At 43.8% G+C, this 26,318-nt stretch overlaps 1 protein-coding gene and 2 non-coding genes across 3 annotated transcripts in view; 1 reads left to right on the top strand and 2 right to left on the bottom strand.

The window, feature by feature from the left end:
* The window catches only part of alpha-Man-Ia (alpha-Mannosidase class I a), a 284,265-nt gene that overhangs the window by 198,812 nt on the left and 59,135 nt on the right, over nt 1-26,318 (bottom strand). The gene's annotated exons all lie outside the window — the stretch shown is intronic.
* Nucleotides 4,779-4,860, top strand: TRNAS-AGA (transfer RNA serine (anticodon AGA)). The gene has a single exon. It is a non-coding gene; the product is annotated as a tRNA-Ser (tRNA).
* On the bottom strand, nt 5,277-5,491 carry LOC113464252 (small nucleolar RNA U3). The gene has a single exon (XR_003389103.1). It is a non-coding gene; the product is annotated as a small nucleolar RNA U3 (small nucleolar RNA).

Here is a 26,318-nt window from a genome sequence, read left to right as displayed (position 1 = left end):
TCGGAATAGAGGTTCAAACATTTATTTTGAATATCTAAATTTGTATATCATGCAATGTGTATTAGACCATTCGCTGGCACTACTCTGCTCGTATGTGTGTGTATATATTGTATACATGCGCTATATGTACATATGTATGTGTGAGGAAAGGATCGTTCCGTCCTAAATCGTTACAGGACTAGGACATAAATTTAGTTCTCGCTCCGACGTTTGTTCCAACTCGCTTCTTGAATTTGACAAAAGAGTAAATCATATTGCTTTCAATAATTTTTTAATCGTTAACGAAACCGCGCTGATTAATAATAATGATAATAAACTATTCCATTTAATTGAATTAACCACTGACTTCCTTATGAAATTTTATCTTAATATATCGCAGAGAAATATATAAGATTGTCTTTCATATTTAAAATATTGAATTAAAATTTCTTATAAAAGTTATAATATTTCTTATGAACTTCACTTCTGGTTACAATTCAATTTGATACTGAATTTGTGACTATTTTCATAAATAATAACATTAAACGTGAGCTTCTCGTTAAGAACCGATTAGACTTGAATTTAGATAGTACGCGTTAAGAGGCTCCGTGCGACTTGAATAAAAAACGAAGAAGGAGAAGAGGCAGAAGTAGAATTCTTTGGTCTCGTCGGTGGTCGTGGCGAGACGCTCGTTTCGTTTTTAAGAGTAGAGGAAAGAGGCTGTGACACTGTCCCGTCGAGACGCCCTTTTAAAAGATACGCTCGTATCCTTGTACGGGCACAGGACGCTCAGGCCGCGACGGCGATTTACGAGCAATAAACTAGCAATAACGATCGCTACATTGGTGTCGCATTGTGCCTCGCCGGACGAATCTCCTTCTACCATACGTTTCTACCTACAGAGGCGACGTCCCCCGGGAACAATGCCGCTTTATGCTCCCAAGGGATGTCCCAGCTTTTCCCCGTACAGGTGTTTACACCCGGTCCTGACATACACTCCCATTCATAAGTCAACTGGTAGTTAACAAAAACTGCGAAGAAGATGTGAGAACGATTCTTCGATTTATAATACAGATAACCCGTTTACTTGTCCTAAGGAACATTCGCAGAGCAAATGGTCATTGATTCGGACTCTCATGAAAGTTTAACACCTGACCTGACCTAATTTTTATCTAGAGAAAACTGCTCGCCAACTTGTGAATGAGAGTGTACGGAACTCGGACGTACGCGTGTTTGGAAGAATCATTTTTACAACCCGACCGGTACTCCTTTCACAAGTTTTGTTTCGGTCGAAGAACGTCGCAGATGGCTGGTTCACATTCTCGTTCCCATCCTTACGACCACTGGAATGTACGATCCCGTACTTCGCCGGAGTTAGTTCTGTCTTTATTCTCGGATCAGAGCTGCTTTTAAAACCTCTCGCCCTTTCCGATTTTTATAGGACTCCTGTTAGAGGAACGTGCAACTATTCCTACTAACGCTTGATCAATGTACATCCGAAACACGATTAAAAAATCATCCGGGAAAGGACTTTCGAGGGCTGTCGAAAATTATATCAATAGTTAAATTAAATTTCGCATTTGCTCCGTTTCAGAGTAAAGACGAAGTGCCGATTTCGCTGGAAACATTTTCGCCGATTGCGTTAAATTGTTAAAAATAATTCAACGGCTCGCGGCGGATATAAATGCAAAATCGGGTGACCGGAAAAAGGGAACGCGAAAGAGCGATTTCATTCGGTCGAAGGATTAACCAGTATCGCGTGAAAAGAGGCAAACTGTAGAAAACCCGGCGCGCTTTCCCTCGGTGCTGAAACCCGACGATTCTTCCTGACTTTATAACACAATATTCAAACGCGGCGTACAGATGTCGATTATCTACAGTACGGAGATATTCGTTCACGTCCGTTTCCCAATTAATCCTGTTCCTCATTAGTTTTTCACCGGCGTTCAATTATTTTATTAAAATACCTCGTACTTAAATTAAAAGGCCGCGTAACGCGAAGGTAGCCGGAGGCAATCTGTACGCGCCAGTTTTTCGCCTTTTTAATCACGTTCGCTCAAACGCATTTACCCGTATTGCGTTTACACAAAAATTTTAAAGGCTCGATGCAATGTACATTTAGCAGATGCAAGCTTTTGTAACGATATTCACGAAATGAAATTAATATTGCATCGCGTTGATCACGTAGATTATTCTATTAAGAAATTGCAGACCGACGAGCAGCAGTAAAAATTGTGAAAGATATTCATATGAAATAAACTGAAATTCCAGGACACTGCTACAGCAAACATTTAATTAAACACCAGCGAATCCCTCGTCACTTAATCATGCTTAAGCCACGCGTCTCCGACCCTTAAACGTACCCTGCGATCCATGGTATATATCTTTCTGGAGCACCCCCGAGAGCGACCCGTTCCCTAGACCCGCTTCGCAGACAATTCTCGCGATCTCAGTCATCGATCATCCGGGTCGAAAAAGCTCTGCAACGAGTAGGTAACAGACCGCGATACTCGTGTGTTCGCCACCGTTCCAAAGCCTTTTCAGCCCCGGCAATAATTATTTAGACCTGAACGCCTTGGCTAAGGCCTCGAGCCACGCGTTTACGTCTTAATTATGTTCGTGTCGTCGACTCGTGAATCCCAGAAAGAATTCCCGAGGATTAAGCGGGACGAACGTGACTTAAATCCGTCGCGGGGAAAGTCGGGCTATCGTTTGTAACCGTCGCCGGGTGAGGACTCGAAACAGAGACAGCGCAGGTGAGGGTGAGACTGGTTAGGGGGTGAAATAAAAGGATGGGAACGTTCTTCTTGCGAGATAAGAAGTGGAGTCTGTTGAGGATGTGACAGAAGTGGTGTTGCGAGTGTTAAAGATATAAAAAAGAATGAGCTGGCACGAAGTAAAAACGAGAAATGGACATGTGCAGGTGTATTACGAAAGGGATAGAAAATCACTATAAGAGTGAATAAATCTAAATAGGTACTCAATATCAATTAAATCATATATTAAAGAATCTGCCATTTTTCCTTAAACACAATTTCTTTGTTACTCTAACAAAACTTGAGATTCAGGCCTATTCAAAACTAGCGAACAATAGAAATTTGAAGAATGGGAGTATTAGGAAAGAAGAGGCAAATAATTAACAGACAGCTGCACGATTCAGAGGAGCAGGAGGTGAACGCATTGGCTTAATCTCTGGCTTCGTTGACAGACAAGTCTGTACTGTAACTCGTTGGTAGGCATTATCCCTGCGAGTAGGTTTCAGACGAACGCTTTTCGCAGCGTATTCTCATCCGACGTCACGACCAAGCTATCAGCTTAACGCCTGGCTGCGCCTGAATCGGCTCTCGAAGACGTGGCTGCACGCGTCTTCGGGAATCGGCTAATCCCAGCCGCTGTTTTATACCACTGCCAAGAGCTTTGTCTCCGTCGTGGCAGTCGGAAACGAGAATCGACAGGAACGCGAGCCTCGGGTATACAAGAGCAGGCTTCTGAATATTTAAAATGAGCCTGCGGTCTTATTTTTATTACAGGGGAAGTGGACTGATAAGGCTGGATGTAACGGTGTATGAAAAACGATAAAGCGAGGGTAGTTCCTTTCTTCTTATCAAGGGACGGGCTGTATCGTCGAATAATTCACTAAATATACTTTTATCTGATCTTCGAATTTATTCGAGCATACGCCCTTTGGGGTATTAACGTTATATGATAAAAAGTGTATAAACAAGCCAGCTTATCTTTCGACGGGACGTGTGAATGGAGACCACACCGCGAGCCTGGGACGGTGAATGTTAAATGAAACGCGAGGTTTACACAGCCTTTCTAATTATCGCATCGATAAAAGAGAGTGCAAACGTGTAAACGTGGCGCGAATGGATGTTATCAACAACTCGGCCAAAAAATAATTCTCGCCGTCCCACCAATAATTTCACACGACGTATAATCCTTTCCATAAGTTGTAGAACACGATTTGTGTTATTTTATATAAAAAATTTCTTGTAGTATCGTCGAGTGAGAACGTATGGTTGCGTGACGATCGAAATTTCGTAAAAGGATCTATCGGATCTTTCTGCATCCAATGAACGTTTGATCGAGAGATCCAAGGGGTGTTTAGGAATTTTGGACAGGATTGTACGTACAGCGTTTCCACCCCTGACGGTGACATGTCATCCGGCACGGGTTACAACGTGTTTTTGGGTGCGCAGCACGCGCTTCCTGTTTGCTGTTAAATAAAGCCCTTAGCCTCGACCGGACGAAACTAACGACGCGCGTTTACCGTGCAAATACCGCCGCCATTAGTCGAGAGCGCGCGGAAAGGGGATGGATGGATATTACCAAGTTAAGGGGTGAATTTATACGCCGACGATCGCTAAAACGCGCTAGCCGCATCATTGAGCGCTACTTTCGCTAATTAGCCGCGGTATCCAACGTGGCAATTACCCGACGATTTGACATCGCTCACGCTCTTTTCCGTCATCCGTTTCACGATGATTCCTGTCTGGCCAGCTTTGTGTTTCTGTCGCGTTTAGCCAGTGTTTGAATGAATAGAACACAGTTAATGAAATACAGTTCCCACGAAATACGCGATTTAGAATTCTGTTAATCAGTAGCTTTGTCTCCTTTGTCGTATCGTCGGAGATAAATTGGAGTTTGTTAATATTAGTGTTTAATGTGTCACGAGATATTTTTAGGGAATATCTATAGATTGTATTTTATTATAAGAAGTACTGTAATACCATTTCTTAATTTTTGTATAACTACTTTCTCTATGGGTGTTAGCCAGAGTAGAGTGTACCCCACAAGCAGTCGTGGCCGAGTGGTTAAGGCGTCTGACTAGAAATCAGATTCCCTCTGGGAGCGTAGGTTCGAGTCCTACCGACTGCGAGAAAGTGTGCATTTAATTTTTTTATGTTCATTTAAAATTCAAAACAAAACTTTAATGATTGTGAGCGTGCATTACACTGATTACAGAACATATGTTACAAAATTTTATTATTCTATTTTAGATTTTATTGAACTTCGATGTAGGCAATGAGATTTAGAATTTGAGAATCTCACAGAACTACATTTCTGATTAAATTCATGAACATAAGAGAATAGACCGAAAGTCCATGTATTTTTGTTGAGCTCTCGTTCATTTTCCTCCTCTCAGTTGTCTAGCTGTAAGTCTCATCCATTTGGGCTCTCGGCCAATTTTTATGTCTGCCTGTACATGTTAAGATAGAAATACTTCTGTTGAATGCAATTTGATCGTTCTTTTACTGCTGTAAGAAAATTTATATTTGATAAAGATTAAAAAGACCACTCAGACAGCTCCACTTCCCATTCCCCTCGCACTGAGTGCAAGGGGTGAACGATCATCGATGACTGGGAAATTAAGCAAAGTTAACTTCCCAAGTCGTCCTCACGCTCAGGGAAAGGAGCCACGTCTCGTCATCGTGGCTGCATCGACTCTAATTTATGGATTAGAGAAGGCAAGATCAACTACAGAAGTGATCCTGTGAAGTATGATCTTAATTTCTCGAGGTACGACGGACTTACATATACCAAGCAGGGACTCATTCTACTGCGAGAACTCGTTTAGCTCGTTGGCCACCTAGATGGAAGAACACGAAATAGCTTCTAGTACCCATGTCTTATGTAATAGAACAGTACATGAGAGTTATATGAAAAAGTATGATAAATTCGTGTCTAAATTCCACTGAATATGAGTATGCTCGAAAAATTGATACTACACGCTTTGTGCTTATAATTACTAAGCTATTGTGTTCGTTTGGCTTGCGAAAGCCAAGTTACTTTTTAATTAAACAATCGGCTATCCACAATCGATGATGAATTACCAGTTACTCCTTTCACATACAGCTGCTATCACTATTTAATTAAAAAAGCATGCAGACGAAAAGTTTGTGTTTCACGTAGTTAATTTTACCCCAAAGCGAAATGAAACTGCATATTCTGATACAAAATTCCAGTAAACTATTCACCATATCGATTTCCTAATTAATCACTTTCTCAAATGTGTTTTAATCGGAAATCGACGAAACAGCTAAGAAATTTTGTGGCGCGATTCCAACAATGGTTTACCGACTTGGTCACGGTAGTCCAGTTCTTTCGTCAGGCAGCATTTGCATGACAGAACCGGGCGGGAATTAGGCGGTTTCGGCGAACGGCACGTCGACGGGTTTTCGCGGTTCGGCGAACGCTTGGCGACGCGTGGGCGTCGGGCACGCACATACGCACCGCGATGTGCGGGTGGGTGGACACGCGTGTGCAAGGCTTGTTTGCCAGCGTGCAATCGCTCACAGCGACGCGTCCAAGACGCCCGGTAAACAATGCGGGCATACATTACGCTTACGCCGAGCACCCACATCTCGCCATTGTGTACGCACCTTTGTTTCCCCCGTGGCTTTCGGCTATTTTCTTTTTTTACTCCCCGGCGTATTCTTTTGTGATACGCTCTTCGTTACTTTGCCACTCGTTTCGCACCTCTCTTTATTTCGCCTTTTTCGCAGGCGTGGCTGCTTCTTTTTGCACCCGGGATTTTGATTATCCTGTAGGCCACGTTCTTCGCGCCGTTTTTGTTCCATCCTTATTTTTTATAGAATATAATAAGACAGCCTGGGAGTTAATTAATTTTACTATAATAAGTAACCTACTGAACTCCTGATACTGTTATACAAAATTGTAACTGAAGAATCGCCCATGTTACAATACTCTATGCGACGGATAGTATTCGGTGGCCAAACAAATGAAAAGGTCAGCCACACGCACAAATTAATTATTCATCACCATCGTCATTATCAGCATTGTTCCGTTACAATCGAATTGAATAACGTGTCCACAGGCGCAACCACCGCATCTATTACACGAACTGACGTGCTCGTTGATCAATTGGTGATCATACCAATTATGTTCATTGAACGTTGTCCGCCCCTTTATTCCGGTCCAATTAAATCGATCCAATTTGCGACCTCGTGTAATAATTAGTCGACGCAACGCCTCGTGTTCATAGTTCGCAGAAAAATTAATAATAACCACGGGAAGCGATACCTCAATGAACTATTATAATTCTCGTAGAATATTTTATGTAATAAACATTGCATTAAAACGAAACGCGTGAATATTCGTTCCTTTTATTCGATATCCTTTTGCTTCTTCGAATCCTCGTTCATCCAGTCCAGCGCCGAATGCACTTCGTTCCTCCCTTATTTATTTTACATCCATCTTACTTGTTTATTTTCCGGCGTTGTTTTAGCAAGCATTGTTAACAGCATTGTTTGTCGAATCTTTCCTCGCGTTTGCTTTTCCACCCGTGTTCCGAGTTGCACGATTTTCCCGCGTCTGTCCCTGTTTCCGCGCAATCTTGTTCCTATCCCCGTTTCTTCGATTCTCCACCCTTCAATCTTTAATGTAATCCTTCCTATTTCGCGTCTGCGAGGCAACAGGACTGTATACCGAATCTAGATACGAGAAAACTGTTTGCACATGAAAATTGTATGACCGCTAAGATCGTAGAACGGGAAATATTCTTCGTACTTTTTATTTCGACCAATTTAATTCCTGGTTTCGCGCGCGGTTTTTCGTTTCACACGTTCCCGCCAGTCGGTAAATAATCGGAGGGACGCGGCGAAGTTTCGGTTGGCGGAAAATTGCCTCCTGCCACCTCCTCAACGGCAAGAAGTGCCCCGGCAGCGTTAATTAAAGAACTTTCCGACATCCGGAGTACCGAATGCCAAGCAGTTCAGTTTTGAAAAATTCTCGTATCATTCGTCGTTTCATAAATAAGTTACATACCAAACGTCTTATTGCACGAATCATTTGATAAACTATCTGCCAGTCTCTTATAATTTTATATGTACGAACAAGTGAAGAGTTATGTCTTTATTAGAACTGCGGCAGAAATTTCTATTGAGAATTCTTGAAAGGAACGAAATTGCTGTCGGACTGATCAATATTTTTTATGAGCCAGACGTGGAAGATAATTTTGATGAAACAAGAACGGAGGGCGTACGGTTTTCGAGGGCGTATTTAACCCTATCGATACGATGATGCCGCGGCTCCTCGGCCCGGCAGTCGGTAGGTACCGTAATTACGGTAATGTTATGCGCGCTAATTGGAGGATTTTGCGAGCAGGCCCCCTGATAAAAACGAGATTACCGCGGTGCGCGCCGCGTAACCAAGGTTTTCTCTATCGTTCGGGTATATCGGCGGAAGAAATTGGCTATCGAACGCGCTCCTTGGCCCCGGGCCCATTATCTTCGCGCAAAAACTCGGTAAATCATCCGGCGATACGATCTATCCGAGCCGCTCTTCAACTTCGCATCACCCGATCGATCCTACCAGTAATGAAACAACGCCAATAGATTATATTCTTACAATTAAATCAATCCCAGTAAACAGAATCCTGACGCTCGTGTCAACAGCTACTTCGGTCGTTGATTGCAATTTTTAAAAATCATTATGAGAATAGGCGAATAATCCCTAATAAACTGAATTGCTGAGTGTTTATCTGATAATCAAAAGTGCATTAAGAAGCTTGATAAAGAATACGGGGGTAACAAGCTTTCGTGTACATGCACAATGGATGGTGAACACTGGAAGCCGCTACCCGTATCATTCCGTAGCGACAACCGACTTAAGACCTAATAAGACTACGATAACAAGCGACGTTACCGCGAGAGATCTCGGGCTGACAACACGGTTTTACAGTCATTCCCGGCTACACGATATGCCGCCACGCTGGATTCGGATTAATCCCTCGTCTCGCGCGACGCGCACGCACAAACCTCGTCGTCTTAATTGAATCGTCCTTTTATAATTTCACATTTCATACGATTTAATCAAACAATCCTCATTCATGAACAGATTAAACAGGTTTATAGCATAGTCTGATGTTTCTTATGCAAGTATTGCGAATTGCAATAGGAATTTCAATTTATAGAATGATTCATAAAACGTTAATTCATCAATGATGAGTTCATCTTCGAAAAAGGAAACGTATTTCAACTCTCTTATTGAAAGAATAAAATGAAATAAAAACTGTACGCCGCACTTAGTCGATTCTTAAAGAATAAGATAATTGAAGAAACCTTTGTTTTGTAAAGCGACCGGAGGCTTGGTCGTGGGCCAAACTAGTGCCGCGACGACGACTCGCATCTGCGGCTTTTAACCCGCTCGAATTTATGTGCGGGCTGCTTTCCGCCCGCTGACACGTCGCGCGAAGCACCACGTGGACGGTTGTAAACCACTCCTCGTGTACGAGGACTTACCCAAAGGAGGGACGCGACTTTGTAGAGTTAATTACATCGCGCGGAAACTTTCTCCACCAACCATCCTCATCTCTCTTATTTTTTACGAGCTCTGCTTTATTATTTCGCGACGCGTTCGCAGCAGACTGTCGTAATCTAGTCTCATTTGTTTGACAAATACATTTCTCAGAATTGTTAATAGAATTTTGATTAGATTAAATGAATTCGTCTGAGAACTCCTGTTCCTGTTTAATTGCTTTGGGAATTGTAGTTCTATTTAATTATTGTATGCTATGAAACACAGACATAATTTGACAAATCCTATTAATCACGCTAATCGAAAGTGGCGTTGCTAACACAATGAATCCTCGGTAAACCGGCCCGTGTAGGGAATTTGTCAATGAGAGCGTAATTAAAAACCGCGTCGCGTGGTTCATTAAAAGCCGGCGCGCCGCTTAATTAAAGTGGTTACAGCGTATGCTAACTTAAAACATATGGCCACGCGGAGACGACCACGGGCGACGGTACGAAAAAAAAAAGGAAGCTAAAAGCCAAATGGAAAGAATGAAACGGCTCATCGTCGGCCGTTTTCAACGTATCTCAAACGTGCGAAATTCAGACCACTGGTATAAATTAAAAATTCTTGGACAGACAATTCATCTTCGTGTTACAGCGTTCATGTTCAATTACCATAAAAATGTAATTAACGTGACAAGAAGTATATTCTAACTGTGCTCGACGTGTGACGAGACTAATTATTACCAAGTTATATGAAAGCAGGAGTTATGGTCGTTATCAAAATCATCTCACGGGCTACGATTTTTATTAACGATCGTACATTGTTTGGACACGCATATTTGTTATCGAAAACCGAGCGAAGGAGGAGTGAAACGCGATAAGAAAACATGGTTGCAAGCCTTCCGAACAGGCGGCGTTATTTATTATCAAGGAACGCTGCCTAAAATATGACGTGGATCTCCGGCTGAACCCGGAATAGAGCACACAGGTTTTCACTTAGTATAGAACGTGGGCCAGGAGCGGCGGCACCGCTATCGACATGAATAATCACGAGGGCATAAGTATTCGCGAAAGTTCAATTTCCTGTCACGGCGACCGGTGATTTATCGGTTGACGCCTGTACCGGCACGCGTGTGGATATTATTTACCGCCCTCTCGATACTCGGCCTCTCGCTTACACATAACCCGTGAACCCTGTGTATTCGTGGAAACGGAGCACCGCCATGAGAAATAACCAGGGAACACATTTGTTATTCATGAGACCTCGTTCGAACGGCTTCTGGTTCAAGTAACGCGAATTCCGTACGCCATTCCCGTCCATAAGTCTCCGGACAGTCGATCAATTTACCATAAACAGAGGTCAATATCGGATGAAATTCAAACTGATACGCGTTTCATTGATATCCAAGTCCTTGAACGATCTTCGACCGTTCGGTCAATGCAGACAGTACATGCATCTACCAATTAAAAACGTTATCACTGAATTACCGGACAGACTTCGATCGGATCGAGCTGGATCGCGAATCCGCAAAAAATTGGTTAACCAACCGCGAGAGCAAAAACGTACGATCGACCTACGAGCGAAAAGTCCGATCTCGAAAAATCCGGCGAGGAATTCAGATCAATCACACGGCGGCCGTGGCGCGGCGAGGGTAGGGAATCGAAAAAGGAAAACGTCGGTGGCCGAGGGGTGCAGCGGCAATAAATATCCGCCGCGAATCGACTTTGGATGCTTTCGGTAGGCTTAGCGGGCAGGCCGTCGAAAAGGCAATCTCTCCTCGCTGCGCCGCGCCGGGTTCCCGGAGCCCGGCGCGATGGCATCTTTGCGCGGCACGGACTCGCGGTTACGCGCGTCCCGACGTAAGAGCAACGTATTGGTGGAACGAGAAAATGAACGAGGAAGAGAGGGACGGTAGATGGTCGAAGAGAGGGCCGAAAGTGGACGAGCGACCGGTCGCTCCACGGTTTTATCTAGTATCAAGAAGCGCCATCGACCGCCGCCGGGCAGCCGTTGCGCGATCCCATCGCGGACGCCGCATTAAAAGCAAAAATAAAATTATTGGAAAACGGCGGAATTCGGCGTCGACCGGCTGCCCGTCGTCCAACAGCCGGCAGATATAACCGGGCACGTTCATCGAGTCTGGCCCAGAGCTTTCTTAAGCCACGTTCCCACCTAACGACCCGGCTTGTCGTACCAAACGTCGCGACGAAATTGGGTAACGACGCGTCACGATCATGATTAAAGATTAAATTACTAATCGAAAGAGCGGCTCCTATTTTAATCATAAATATCTTTGCTCATTTCCCACCATTTTCACTCGGACGTATTCCATTCTGATGATCGGAGCTAATGAATAAAATTGGGTAATACTCGGATTCACAACTCGCGCGTGCAAAGAAAGGGCCAAAGTCGTTCGACAAGGCGAGGAGCCGAGTGCATCGACATTCCGCGCGCACGTTCCCCAAAGATTTCGAGGAAGCGCGAGTTTCGAGGAAGAAGTAGCGTGCGCGGTCGATCAGCCTCGTGGGTCTGCGAGCAATGCGGTTTTATCTGCGGAACGATATCCCCGGGAGGGTGAAGAGAGAAAAGAGGTGACCGGTGCTACTTTCATTTTCCTCTTTTCACCGTTGATTTCCGACGCGGATTACCACGCGACCGCCGGTTAGGTGAGACTCGGCCTGTTCGTACAACGATTCCCTCTCGCATTCCCGGCGTGAGTAAATAATTCCCAGTGCCACGGAACGTGGCTCCATTATGCTCGAGCTTGCGCCGAGGCTCTGCCACGTAAGCTACCATCTACATGTGGCAGCTAATAAAGAAGCACTTGCTAAATCAAATTCAACGTGCAGTATTTCAATCCAACAACGTTCCTACCAAGTTTCTTCCTCTGGCTTTTGTCATTAGGCGACTGTGATGTTAAAACGTGATGAAAATTTATAGTGCCTGTCTTCATTCACATCCGATAGACGGAAAATTATGATAATAATGACAGGGAATATTCTAATACCTCTCTTATTAAAAGTACAGATATTTACTTTACTCTGGCTTTCCTCCGAGCAAGTTAAAGAAACTTACGTACAGAATCGTTTCGAACGCGAATGGGTATAGATCCGTTCTTGATACAGAATAAAGCAAAGGGCACCGACATAAAGGTAGAAAAGAGAGAGAGAGAGGAAACTTGGTTCGCGAAGAATATCAAAAGTAGGTGCTACAGAGAGAGCAGCCGAGGCTTGTACAAAACATCAAAAGTGGCCACGGAAGTACAAAGCCAATTCCTTTTCACGATACAAAGGGCCTGGCGCGCTCAAAGGGCTAATTGAAGTTGAACTTAAACGGGTTTAAGTGGTACGCAACGAGGGCACGGGTTAAAAAGGGGTCTTGCACTCGCACCGTGATACTCGCTGTCAGATCCGGCTGACACTCCGGGGATATTACAATTAAAGTGTCCCTGAACGAATTAAATGATTTAGAGCGGACCGGGAGACTTCACTTTTAATTAATTCATGAATTAATCATGAGGTCGTAATTCTTTGTAATCGCGGTTGAAAATTTCTGACTGACATTCGGATCTCGATCGAAGCCTGCATCAGTTATAATATTTTATACAGTACGTAGTTAAGAACAATTCTTGCAACGACTCGATACCGGTTAGTAACGATTCGTAAGTCTCTCTTTTCGCGTCGGGGGCGAGATTAATATTTCAGCATCGGCGTATCCGGCCGCGGGAACGAGTTTAAGTCCCGTTGCCAATAAATCGAGAGCCGGTTATATCGAACGACCCGCGGCGACGCCGGCAGCCGGTGAAAATATACAGCGAAAAATACGATCCGGGCAAGTTCGAGCCGAAAAACTCCGGTACCCTGCCGCCGATATACCCCGCGCGCCCGCCGAACTTCTTTAACGGAAATTTCAACGTTACGTAGGAACTTCAAAGGAGTCGGCCGACGTCGTCTCTCCCTGTGCCCGTTGCTGCACCCCCGCTTCGCCCTGTACCAACTCTACCTACCTACTTATACTTTGTTCATCGGGAAAAGTTTCGGTATTATTTACACAGACCCGGTTCAATTTAGAAATACAAATTTACAGAGACTGCGCGCCGCTTTTCTGATTGAGCCCGTCGAGTTCCACGCGAATCTCATTCGTACCCCTTTTTCCGTTCCGCGGAGGAAACGGAATTTCGTTCGACACATGACGAGATGACAAACAACTTTATTGCTCGGCTACGATGAAAAACTCCTACGACCTACCTAGTCTACTTTTTACCGGAACAAAATATCTAAGGACAAACGACTCGTCACTTTAATTTTCAAGATACACCCGCCGAGGAAAGGTTACGAAATAGTGGCAATCTTATGGAACTGTGTCGCACGAAAAAGTCTGCAATTTTTGATGCAATCATACTTAAGCTCGTTGAATACACCCAACGATTACACGGGCGCTGCCACTCTGTAATTGTACCTTCTCGGGGATACACGATACGAAATGTTCGAATGTATTTTCGCTGAAAGGGAACGGTGTGTAGCTCATCGACCGCGGCATTAATTACATCGTTTATCACGCTCGTTAAAAGGTGGCGGTCAATGGGCGCGTGATGATGAACGGCAATCGTTCCTTTCTCTCCGCGAAAAATCAATCCGCACGTACGCCGGAAGGAATCAATCTTCCTCCGTTCCACGCAATAATCGTTCCGTTAAACTCGGATTTTTTCGATTCGTCGGCCGATTCATATTTTAAAAAGAAGCTCTAAAGCCCCCCCCGCCCCCCTAGAAAATATGGTCGGCGATACGTTATCCTGACGCATTATTCCTGCGTTTAGCGCACAGACGTCTTCGCGCTTTAACGGCACTCCATAAATTCATGCCTTTAGTGCGTCGATCCGTCTTCCAGCGGAAAGGATTATACGAATTAAGTGATTCTTTTAACCGCATACATTTACATGATAATGTCGTCAATTAAAGACGTACAACTGGATGTTTAAATTCCTCAATCGGAATCAATTTCCACGTTTAATTCTAATGAACATCTTCATTGAGTAAGAACGCTAATGGTCGAGTGACGCGTGACCGGTTCAGGTGGCTGGAGCCTCGCCGTAACCGGCATTTACATACCGGTACCCACATGAATAAATATGTCGGCGAGTGACTTAAGCAGTCTAAACACCGAAGGGCCGGGAAACACCGGGAACAGATCGCGAATCCGGCTTTGCCGCGTCTCGAGCACGACGCGACGGTATTTACTTCTAGCGACGATCCCCCCCGGTTGCTTCTAGGTATCTTACCCGTGGCGCAGGAACTTCTGCTAATTACGTATGCCGCGGAGCGGGCCAAGGTGGCTTTGAGTCACTGCAAATTGCAGAGTCGGAACGGCGAACGGGGATAGAAAATGGTCAAAGGAGTTCAGCTCCTGTCTCCACGGTTTAAACGTGAAATGATAATAAAAAAAAAATTCTCATACCGTCGACGATATTCGTCCGAGACTGATGAGAGGGAACTCTACGTTTGAACGTATCGCGAGAGGATAATTTACAAGAATTTTCGTAGTTACTGAACTGTCTGGCTCGGTTCAAACAGCAATTAGCAAAGCCGCGGTCCCGCAGTTTCGGCAAGTTTCGCAGATATTTCATGTTAACTGCGACGCGAGGGCCATAGTGATCAACACCTGGCGTGTATTACGAGGTTCTCCTTAGCGACACCCCGCGATTCTTTAACGATCGTGAGGGTTTACAACCGTGACCGCGGGGCGGAATGAACTCGTCCGGTACGGACGACACTGTAGTCGTAGTAGACACCGTTGCGTCTCAAACGAGATTTACGATCGATACTGTATAACCGGCGCTGGTATAATATATTCCGAGACGGAGAAACCGGTTCTCACCGTGTTACGTTCGGCCGTGTAACGCTCTAACGCTGCCTGCCTACAGGTGATAATACTCCGGCATAAACGTACTCCTAATAGCTCTCGATTACCTGTAAACTGTCCACTTTTCCTATGACTTATAGCTCCGTTTCATTATCGTTAACTCGGATTACCAACTACCGGATATTTATAACATCGCAATGGACGGATTCTCAAGAGTTATGCTCGCTAATCTCGTTCACCTCGTGACGAGATACCAACTACGACCGATTACTATCATCATTTTTCACATCCGTTTGGCTTACACTGCGTTTTACTGCTTCAATTAATTTCCCTGATACGTTAATATTAATTTAACCGCGTGATAATAAATCTCGACGATAAATCATAAGTTTGAAAGGCGGATGTCTACGATGCGAAGATATTGTATGGTAGAGGCAAAGGAAGACAATTCAATTTGCAACAAGAATGTTTCCAAGAAACTTGGCAGGAAAGCCGCAAAACGAACGAGACGGCATGGAATCTCGAAGCAGCTCGTCACACGCCGGAAACTCGGTACGTATTCTATAAGGAAACGTATACGTTTCGCAAGCAACGTCGAATGTCCGCAGACAAAAGGTGTCAACGATAGCGACTAACACCCATTCGGAAACAAACGAGCCAGGAGGTACCTGCTGTGCAAACCGGCAGAGACCCCGTTTTCATCTGAGGTTCTTTCCCATTTCTTCGCCACAATGGAAACAATTATGTCCTTTAACGGCCCCTCCGCACGCTTTGCTACCTTTCAAACGCTTTCCATCCGCCACCGCCTTTCATCGAACCCGCACGATTTTCAACTCGATTTCGCACGATGACCGCGCCCCCGGACCGCCACTCGTATTGTACACTTTGATCACATTCAGGCGTCATTTGCCACGATTGCCGACGAAACCTGAAATTCCGTTCCGCACGCCGATTCCATTCGCTGGTTGATAATTTCGATTTTTCACGATAACAATTATTGACCTTAGAAATAATTCAAAATACCATCTGACAATTCCAACAGTGAGCCTAAATACTTGACTATTTCTTATCCTAAGAAAATTCGTTCTAAATGAAAGTACGAATTATCTTTTATATTTGCAATTTGAAGGGCAGAGGAATATGAATTTTCTAATAGATCGTTCAAACGAGGAATGTATGCAGATTTTTGACAGAGGTCTCGAGGAGATCATTTCCAATCAACGCGAGTCATCAAGAGTCACGTAGCGTCTTACCCAAGGCTCGACGAAATCATTTCAGTCAGAAGGTGCGGAGCCAATGTAAACAGCACTTCAGGACCCGCGAGCAAGACAAACACACTGAGCCGCGACCCTCGACGCGGCAAGGGAACTTGCCGACTCACTCCCGTTTAAAGCCGGCTCCACACATTCGACGAGCGTTTGACGTTCGCGCAAATTGCTCGCCAAACTGTGTATGCACGTATATTTCTGTGCCACCCACGCATTCACTGTGCGATTCTCTCGTCGGTACAACCAGAAGTTAGCTTTGTAGCCGAATAATAGTGTAATTGCCGTCAAAATTGAAATACTGTGCGCATTGTTACGTGGAATAAATATGTCATGCATTGTGTCGTATTATATTACATACGTGCGAATAAAATATTTATTGATACAAGAATGTACTCATGCTTCAATAAAAAGAATTCAAATGTTAAACTGTTGTTTTTATTTGCAATCATTTCCTGATTAATTAATAACACGGAAATCAATGATGAAATGATTTGGAAAAATTATATTCAAGCGACGTGTGCTTGAATACGTGGAACGGGCTTTAGCAAACCCTTTTGCCTCTTCTACTGATCTATCGATCCGCGGATCTCGCAGCACCGATCAATGTTTATCTACAGAACTGAACCGTAGAAAAACAAGAAGCCGACTGGCAGCCCGTTGTAGCCGTAGACACGACTCTGACACAGTGTTTCTTCCTCGTTTGCTTACCGCTAGCCGGATTGTGTTTCGTTTTTGCGCATAACCGTGCAAACTGTTTTCTCGCGCGATTTTTTTTTAAACCGGGAATCAACGATCGGCCGTGCTTGTGGGAACGTCAGAGACGTCGATGCCTGTTGCCTTTACCGTACGAACCGTCCGAGATTGTTATTGCACCCCGACAGGTTGATGGATACGTCGAGCTTTTACTGACTGGCAAGAAATCAAGAGATTCGGATAAATCCACAAGTAGAAAATTTTTGATGACGCATCGTACGCGTTTCGAAATACTTTTCATGACGCACCACACGTGTTTCTTATAAATATTATTACATAAACTCGATTCGATTCTCAACCGAACGAAATTTCATTTACTTCTTCTCTGTGAACGTTGGATTAAACAAGAGGTGGCAATTCTATAAAATTGATTTCCACCACGCGAACGCTAGACGTTTCGCTGTGCCGAACACGAAACCTGAATTTCGTGTACCATGACAATCGGATTCGAATACCATGAAATGACTTCACTTACGTGTATACCACACGCTCTCAAAGCAACCCTAGAATTTGATTTACTTTTTCAGCCCTGAATTTCGGTCATTCAGTGGTGAGAGAAATATCACAGCGAGACGTGAATTTAATCCGCAATAGAAACTCGAAAGACCAGAAAATTAAATACCTAAAATGAATCATTTATTGATCTATAACAAAAATGATACCAAGAAATTGTTCTGAATATAGAAACGCGCGTTTCACTGCATAAGAAAGCAAGTGGAGAAGATACGAATGCGAGTGGAAATTCCATTGAACGTTGGAACGCGTGGTATTATTTCAAGCGTGTTCGACTCTCGAAACGCGGCGCAACAATGGTACCTCGGAGTGAGGAGTTTCGTGGAGCAGGTAGCCTCGCCGAAGGGATCTCGTTGAACGAATAGTGGGTTTCGCGAAAGAAAGAGCACCTGACATGTTTATAAAGGCGAACGAAGGAAGAAATCGCGACGCGCGACGAGGATTGAGCAAACAACGCCCGGATATCTCGAGTTCGAAGACGGCCCTCGCTCATCGTCATTAACACCGCATAATACGCGCGCGGTACAACCGCCTACCGATGGTTATTTCTTGCTCCTTTTCCTTTCTCACATCTTCTTTTACCAGGGAACAATGTGTACCTTCGCTCTTGACACGATTCTGAATAACCAGAATCGTTTCATTTTATTTACTTGGCTTTCTTAATGTTACTCAGGTGTCTCTTTTGCGACGGAAATTTATTTAAATCAATAAGCGAAATCATGAATTTAAAAACAGTAGATCAGATTTGATAAAAAGCGAGAATTGCATATGATGTTAAAATTTTTATAGCATTCTCTTGATAATAATTTCAAGCTTAATGTTCACGTGAAATAAAGCAGTAAATCTAGTCGGCGCTGGAGTAACGGGTTTGTAACTTCGGCAATTAACTCAGTCCCGTAATGCGGGAATCTCTGCCTGACTCACGATTCTTATTTACCCCAGAATTTCTCCCGGCGCGCAACTAGAACGTTCTTAAAGTTAAATATTATGTTTGCCGAGCGAAGACATTTTCCAGGGGAAGAGGAGAACCTTGCCGACTGTTACGTGCCGATTCCGCAGCGGCAATATCGAATCCGCTTTACCGAACTTGCCGTCTCGCGCGGTAAATCGAAATAGCGTGCGAGAGAGAGTTCCACGGCGAACGATGGCGACATGATTTTTCACGTCGCAGTCTCTCCGCTCTTTCCCGTTTCTTGCCACCTTTCGCACGGGGCCACCCGCGCCGAAGTCTCGGCTCGGTAAATAGAAATCAGGAGACGCGGGAGAGACTCAGGCACAAACGCATCCTGATGAGCGCCTCTACTCTTTTTACGATGTCGCGAAAATTCGCAGAACTTTCTTTAAACCTTCTCGCGCAGTTTTCCTTCCTTTCGGTGTCTGCTTTTTACGAGTGAAAAGCAAACGTGGCGAGTGTCGTTTGATCGTCCACTTGTTAAATCAATTCAATTTTCATTTATGTTAATGGTTTCCAACTAAATGCGACAGTTAAATCAATTGAATTTATAAAATTCACGCGATTCATCGCACGTAATGGCCATAATGTCTCTCCAGTTGATCAATCCGACGGTAGAACTTTTCACGCAAAATCCCCGGACAGAAATCCGGCGGGGAAAAAAGTTTGCCGACTAGCGAAGCCTCGATTATTCCGGATTCCAGTCTCTTTTTCTCATCGGATTCCCCTCCGGGTAAGATCCGTTTGAGCGACGTGCTAAAAAAGTTCTTCAGTTTTTCAGGATTTAGCAACGTCCGCCTCCAAACTTTCCAGCTTCATTGTCATCGCTTCGTCCGGATTTAATTCCGGGAAGTACATTACTCGGTGGCCGAAAGCTTCGGTCAGACGATCGGTCTCAGAGTTAAATAATATCACGCGTTCGCCGTTAATCAATTAAGAGCAGATACCGAATCATTGAGACCGTTTATTACGCATCAGATCGAAGTCTTTCCGTTCGCATATTCGACCGGTCCATTTATCGCAAACCGCGGTGGCAAACAAACGAGCGAAGTTAATATTAAAGCACGCCGGGAAAGTCCAAGGATGCAAAACCCATCCAGACCGGCACAGTTAATATCCTAGAACGGCTTCATAAAAAGCCGACCCTATAAGTAATTACGAGCCTAACCTTCGAGGCTCATCCCCGACGGTCTCGCCGCAGACTAACCTCCCCCAGGTCCGACCGCCGTGTTCCTCGGAGCGCAACGTTTTCCAGCCTCCCGTGCTCCACGAGGCAACACGTTTCTTGACAGAGAAGTTAATAAAGTTTTTCAACTCGCATAAATCAACTCTCACCCCGTGTAACCTATCCCTGGCCGGGACCATAAAGGCAACAAACTTTAATGCGTTTCAATAAATTCCGCGCACCGTCCCTCTCCTTTCTCGTGTTTCCTACCATACTTCACTCCGCTACCCCTGTCGCGTCTTGTTTCTTCGATTTCCACCGATTTTCCATGGAAACTTCTAGCCGTGGCTACTTCGCGCGAAAAGTTTCTCGCCTCGGTCGGCGGCGGCCGAATACAAATAGCCGGGGAGTCCCACCGGCCTCGGGGGTTAACGCGTTTTGACAGGATTCTATTTATGGTTCGGACAAACCTGTGTCTTTTTCATTCACAAAAGAACGCCCGACGCTACTCTATTCTTTATTGCTTCCATTTAGATGTGATAAAAATCTGTGTGCACTTGTACACATGATTTCCAAACGAATTTGCCAATATATTACTGAATAACAAGATTCGTGTCGAGATGAGAAAAATCGATCGAAAGGGTTAGAACGAACAATTTTCTCGCAGGGTTTGTCAATATCGGAGAACTATTAGCGACGATTAAGCTATGGATTATGCGTCGGTGAGAGCATTTTCTCGTTAAAAAAGGAGAGCTCCCTGGGAAATTAATTAAGCCCCGAGAATAAAATTAGAAGGGGATGATAACTTATCGGGAAATCGAGTTTCCGTATTATCGCGGCGAGAAGAAAAGGGTTGCGCGAAGGGATTGCTCGTGGGAAAGCTTTTGTAACCGAGTTACGCGGCTTTCTTATAGCCTCTTCGTCCGCTTTACGTTTTTTAGAACGTTGCGATCCGTTTAACGTGTAGTAAACTATGTGCCGAAGTTGATAGAATTTTTTATCGAACATTTAAACACGAGTATAACCCGAGAAAATGTTGACGTACTGATGACGATGATGATGATGATGATTTTGATGTTTGCCCTCCTCACATTTTATTAATACTGTATGTATCATCGTATCAATTTAAAAATCGCGAATAAAATTGATTTATGCGATCAATAAATTCATGTATTTTTATCCCTTTTGGAAAACCGTGTTTTGATGAATGAGTTGTTGACGAGAAAAGAAATTACAAACGCGGGAGAGTCCGATGGACGATTATTAACGTTAAACGGGAAGACGAAGTTGAAGAGCGTAATTAGTGACGCTTCGCGCCGTTAAAATACTATCTACGACGATTTGAGCGCGGATCGAACGGAGAGAGATGAGAACGGGACATGTATCTTGAAAAATAAGTGTCGAATCGAGTGGCGAACAGGTCTGACGTTAATTAAAAGCGCCGCCGCCCGGAAGGAAGACCTCGACGAGGAAATTCCCGAACGGGATCCAACGCCGTTAATGGATCGAACGTTTTTTCTCTTCTCCTTCTCACCTCCCGGGATAATTTCTAACTCCCGCTTTTTGCTCGTTAAACCGAACGCGCCGTTATATATATTTTTTTTTTCCCTTTTCAACTTTCACGGCTCGTTAGGATAAGAAACGGAAAGAGGCGGCTTTCCGTTTCGACGTGCCCGTCGATTCAGCGAATCTCGACTGTTAAGGGAATTGGTATGATTCTCGATGAGCAGGATGAATAAAATTTTTGCTGGTTCGAGGGAACGGAACGAGAACTGATTGGCTATTCTGACTGTAGACAATTCGCCCTCGGTACTCGTAACCAGCTCATAGGCAATTTTCTGTAATAACGCGGAGAGCTTGAAACTTTGATAACATTTTAGATAACCGAGATCGGTTAATTGGAATCGTTACAAAAGGTATTAATTTCGCATGATATTGTACAAAGGGAATACGTACTCCACGAGAGAATTCAGGGAACTATTTCACCAGAATTATTTCACGTTTAAAGATTCAGTGGCATGAAGGCAGCACTTCAAAACTTCTCGTTGCAGTGATAGAGAGGAATTTTTTCGAACAAGCAGCTCTACTTCTTTCTTTGAAATTTTATTTTTAAATAAATTCCAAGCCAAAGAACGTGGATTAAATCTGACGGCATTTTCTTGTCCCGCACAATTTTGCAAACATAAAAAACTACTTGATCTATTAAGCAGGGAATCTCTCAGATCGGATTGCGATAAAACAAGATGAATTCCCGTGGGATCCGGGAACGCGAATTAACTCTCATCTCTGATTAGCAGCTTCCGATTTCAGTTAACACGAAACAATAGGAGCTGAAAATACTAGAAAATGACTAGCCAGTTCCAGGAATATCCTCGGGACTAACGAGAAACGAGCAGACGAAAGAGCGTACGTATAACGAACCGTGAGAGACTTTACGGAGCGTGAATAAACGCAGTGGTTAGTGCGCGATCGTCCCTATAAATACGCCGTTAAACGACGTCGTCGGTTGTTACTGCAATGCTCTAAAGATTTCGCACTTGGACACCCGGCGATGGAATTCCGGTTATGCTAACTTAGTCCAAACCCTAGACGTTGTTCCAGTCGAGAGTGAAACACCGTTTAACTTAGATAAAACGTGGATCTCGTAAATCAAAGTTAACTTCATTTAAAATGAAACGAGCAATCATTTTTATAAAACGTAATTTGATACACGACGAGATCATAAGAAAAATCAAGGACGCGAATAATTTAACCAGTTTCGGGAGCGTCTAATAAAACTAGCATTGGAAATTATTTTCATGGTTGAACAAATTAATGGACAGGTTAATTCGGTCTCTGGAGAGCAACGATGCACGAGGAGCAGATTCTCGTGAGGATCGACTACGCTACACGTATACTAAATATATACACCGCTGTAGTATCGCTACGCGAAAATTATAATGAACAACCACGCAGGATCGTGTAATGTACCGCGAAATGCTATTTGTTAATTTAGCGTTTTGCGGGACCATCGTAGCTCACCTTGATTCATGGGTTAAAGTTGTACGTACCACGGCCGTGCCACTCGATGCGCTCCGCTAGCTAGTAGAGTAGGTCGATAATTGGTCAGACACTCCACTAGCCGGCGTATCCATTCATCTGTTTAACGTTATCGTAGTTACATTGTAATGAGAAAAGCAATCCAGTAGAAAATCTATTTATACATTCAGTTTTGAACTAATTATACTTATTTAATAATACAGCAAATTGATTCACACTTGTATCATTAAAATAATTGTAATTAATTGTCGTATTAATAAAAAAACGTTATTAAAATTGATTAAATCTTGAGTCGAGTTTGGAACTCGAGTGGTACTAATGTTTTCTGTGCAATTAACACGAAAGTGGACTTCTCGGTTTCGGGAAAGATGAAAAGTCATGCGTCATCGCGGTACATTAACGTTACGACTAACACGGTGCATATATACACGTATGCGTCGCGTGTAATTCCGACACGATGCAAATTAGCAGCAGGCTGCCGCGTTAAGGCGTCGTGTAACAACCTATGGAGGATTATTTAGGACGTAACGCGACGCGATTAATGGGCTCCGTGCTCGGATACTCCTTTCGGTGCTCTGATAATCCGTCGTTTAATAAAATACGAATCAACGGTAACTGTATAATTACTCCTGTTAAACAATCTACAGGCTTCGCGTTGTAATTTATCAAGGTTACCGTGAGAGCGTTTCGTACGTCGGAGCTGAAATTTCGTACCCAGACTTCGATTTCTGTAGCCACGTAAAGTACTTAGGAACGTCCCATTTTTTATGATTATAACGTAGAAATATAATTATAAAATTAAACGTAATAAATTGTAATACTTTATGAATGCGAATATACTAATACAACGTAATCCGAAAACGGATTGTGAATGTATATTTTAGAATTATATTTTCGCATCAGCTTTCGAAGCGTCCACTCTCCAGCACAAAATAAACTGTGGACAGAAGACGATTTACCACCCGGAGCCCATTTCCAATCTCCAGCTGGAATTTTTGCCCGAATTCGAAATTCCATCAACCATATCCCATCCCTCTGCCAATTCCAATTATTTCAAGCATCCCATTTGAACCGTGGCGCTCGGTTCGGCCTAACGGGCCATTAAAACTTCCGCCGATCGAGGGACTTAAAATTTAAGCACCGCGAGCGCAAAAAGTCGAGTGACTCGTTAATACAAAAACGTTCAAAGAAGTCGAATAGATGCCTCCTGACTCTGACCCGACGAGGAAAAAGGAAGGCTGACAAACTGGTAAACGATCACAGAAATTGATGAGCAATGAATACGGAATTAAGTTCCACGTCCGTATAATTCAGTCAAATATTCGTACTCGATTTCCGGTTGCACGGGTTCAATCAAGACCTCGTGTCTAGACGGAATGTTTAATTGCTCCATGTTTAATCCGAAAATAACCATCGAGAAAAAAACGTTTCCGATTCTAAAAATTCAGTTCAATATCCTTTCTCGGGTAACTTACGTTCACTTTGAGCTGCAGTTTTCAGAACTCTAACGCCGAGCATAGAAAGGATGCAATATGCTTAATGGACCGGCGCGACATTTCGCGACTCGCATTTTCCAATTTTTGCCCCAGCTCGGCTTAAGCGTCCTCGGCCTCCATTAACTAATTGACGCGACGAGATTCCCGCGATATCGTTGACCGAGAACAGGAGTCCTTGGAACGTGATAGGACACTGAGATCCTGAAGGAAACGCGAAACTCCACGGAGGCGGAGCTGTACGATTCGAGAACGTCTGTGGTCTTGATCTCAGAAACTGAGCGTAATCTCAGAGCCCGCTTTTATACACTGTTTCCGTTTGAAAGGCTTCTGTACCGCAAATCACTGAGTAACACGGTATTACTCGGAACTTCGTATATGACGAAGTAAATTTAAAACCGCGTATGTCATTAAGAGGAAGGAAATAGAAGCAGCAAATGGAGCTTCAAATAGAAGCAGGTGTATCGAAGTAGCAATTTACTTTAAAAGCAATCTATTTTAAAGCAAATGAAATCTATTTTCAAATTGCATATTCGATTATCTATATTTCCAGGACGCTTAAATTAAATTAACGCCCAAAAACAGGTCAGTCTCTATTTGCGATTGAGAAAAACGAAAAAGAAGTTTGATATCTATTCTCTATTGAGTTGAAAGACGGAAGAGGGAACGGGAGTCTGATGGCCCCAGCTGGGAAATTCTCTCGACGGGTGTATCGTGAGATAATTTCGTATGCAAATGTCAAAGCGCGCGCGCGTACGACTCATATCGGTCGTTCAATTATGTGTAACGCTTAGTTAATTAGCCCGCAGCCGGCTGCTATTTAATTGCTCATTACGGTCGTAATTTGTAATTAAACGGAACACGAGAACACGATCCGCTGGACAAGAAGAGGGAACACCCCGTGTCTCATGGGTAGACACACACTCTCTCTCCGCTCCCTGCCTTTCTGTCACTATCGACGACGTCATTAACGCGCCTCGCGTAGCTGCAATTTGCAAAATTGGTGGGATACCAGATCTCATGCGTACGCGTCTCACCAGGTAACGTTCTTCGAGTAAAACGAATGGTCCTTCGAAGGAATTCGTCGATTCGCTGAGTACGCCAGACTTGGAACGGAATAAAAATTGCCGTGGTCAATAAAATAAACCTGCGTGACCTTCTTTGAACATCTTTCAACGAGGTGAAAGTCGCGGTTACATTTTTCAAGCAAGGAAAATTATTCACCATCCACGTCGCCATACATCATTTGTAACCGTGCCACCCCATTCGTTCCCAAGGATCCCTACGATGAGACGTAAAATGTTCGCGTCTCGATTCAGGAATCGGCCGGCGCGCAACTCGAATAAAACTCGGCAAACGTATACAAGGATTCAAAAGAAGGAAACGTCGAATTCGCCGTGGATATTTTACGACTCGAGATTGATGGTTAGCTGGCTGGTTCCTGCCTAATACCGAAGGATACCGGAGGACAGAGAGAGCCTCCCGGTTCCTCGAGACTGTCCGGAGGAAGATGGATATTCGTAATTTTCCCTAGTCGTCTTCTTCCCTATTTTTCCCTGCCCGATTTTCTTTCGGCACGCGCTATTAGAACGCGATGGATTGATCGAATCCTTCGGCATGCGTTCGACTCTAATGGACTCGCTGAATATAATTTTATTCCCGGATTGAGAATGTTAGCTTGAGTTAAAAATCTGAAGACCACTGGAATGTAAATAATTAGCCAGTACAAAACTTTTCATTAAACGTAATGCGTTTGCTTGTTAAACTAATAACACAAGAGTGCTCCAAACTTTTGAATTGAAAGTCCCAAAGTACTAACCACGGCTGATCATGGTTAAACTAAAATACACGTGTACATATATAAAATTTCAGTTGCCTGCAGGCACAGACACAATAATGTCCTACGTATTATTTCGAGTGGCATGTCTCAGACTCTCTTAAGGATGTATTGGCTATACAGTCAATCCAAAAAGTTTATGCACTTTAGAAACGCATTTTTTAAAAAGAAATCAGACGTCGGAAGAACATTGTTA

This window comes from Ceratina calcarata, unplaced genomic scaffold (assembly GCF_001652005.2).
Source record: "Ceratina calcarata isolate Rehan_Ccalc_2016 unplaced genomic scaffold, ASM165200v1 scaffold308.2, whole genome shotgun sequence".
NCBI classification, from domain to species: domain Eukaryota; kingdom Metazoa; phylum Arthropoda; class Insecta; order Hymenoptera; family Apidae; genus Ceratina; species Ceratina calcarata.
This window is presented reverse-complemented; position numbering and strand designations above follow the sequence as displayed.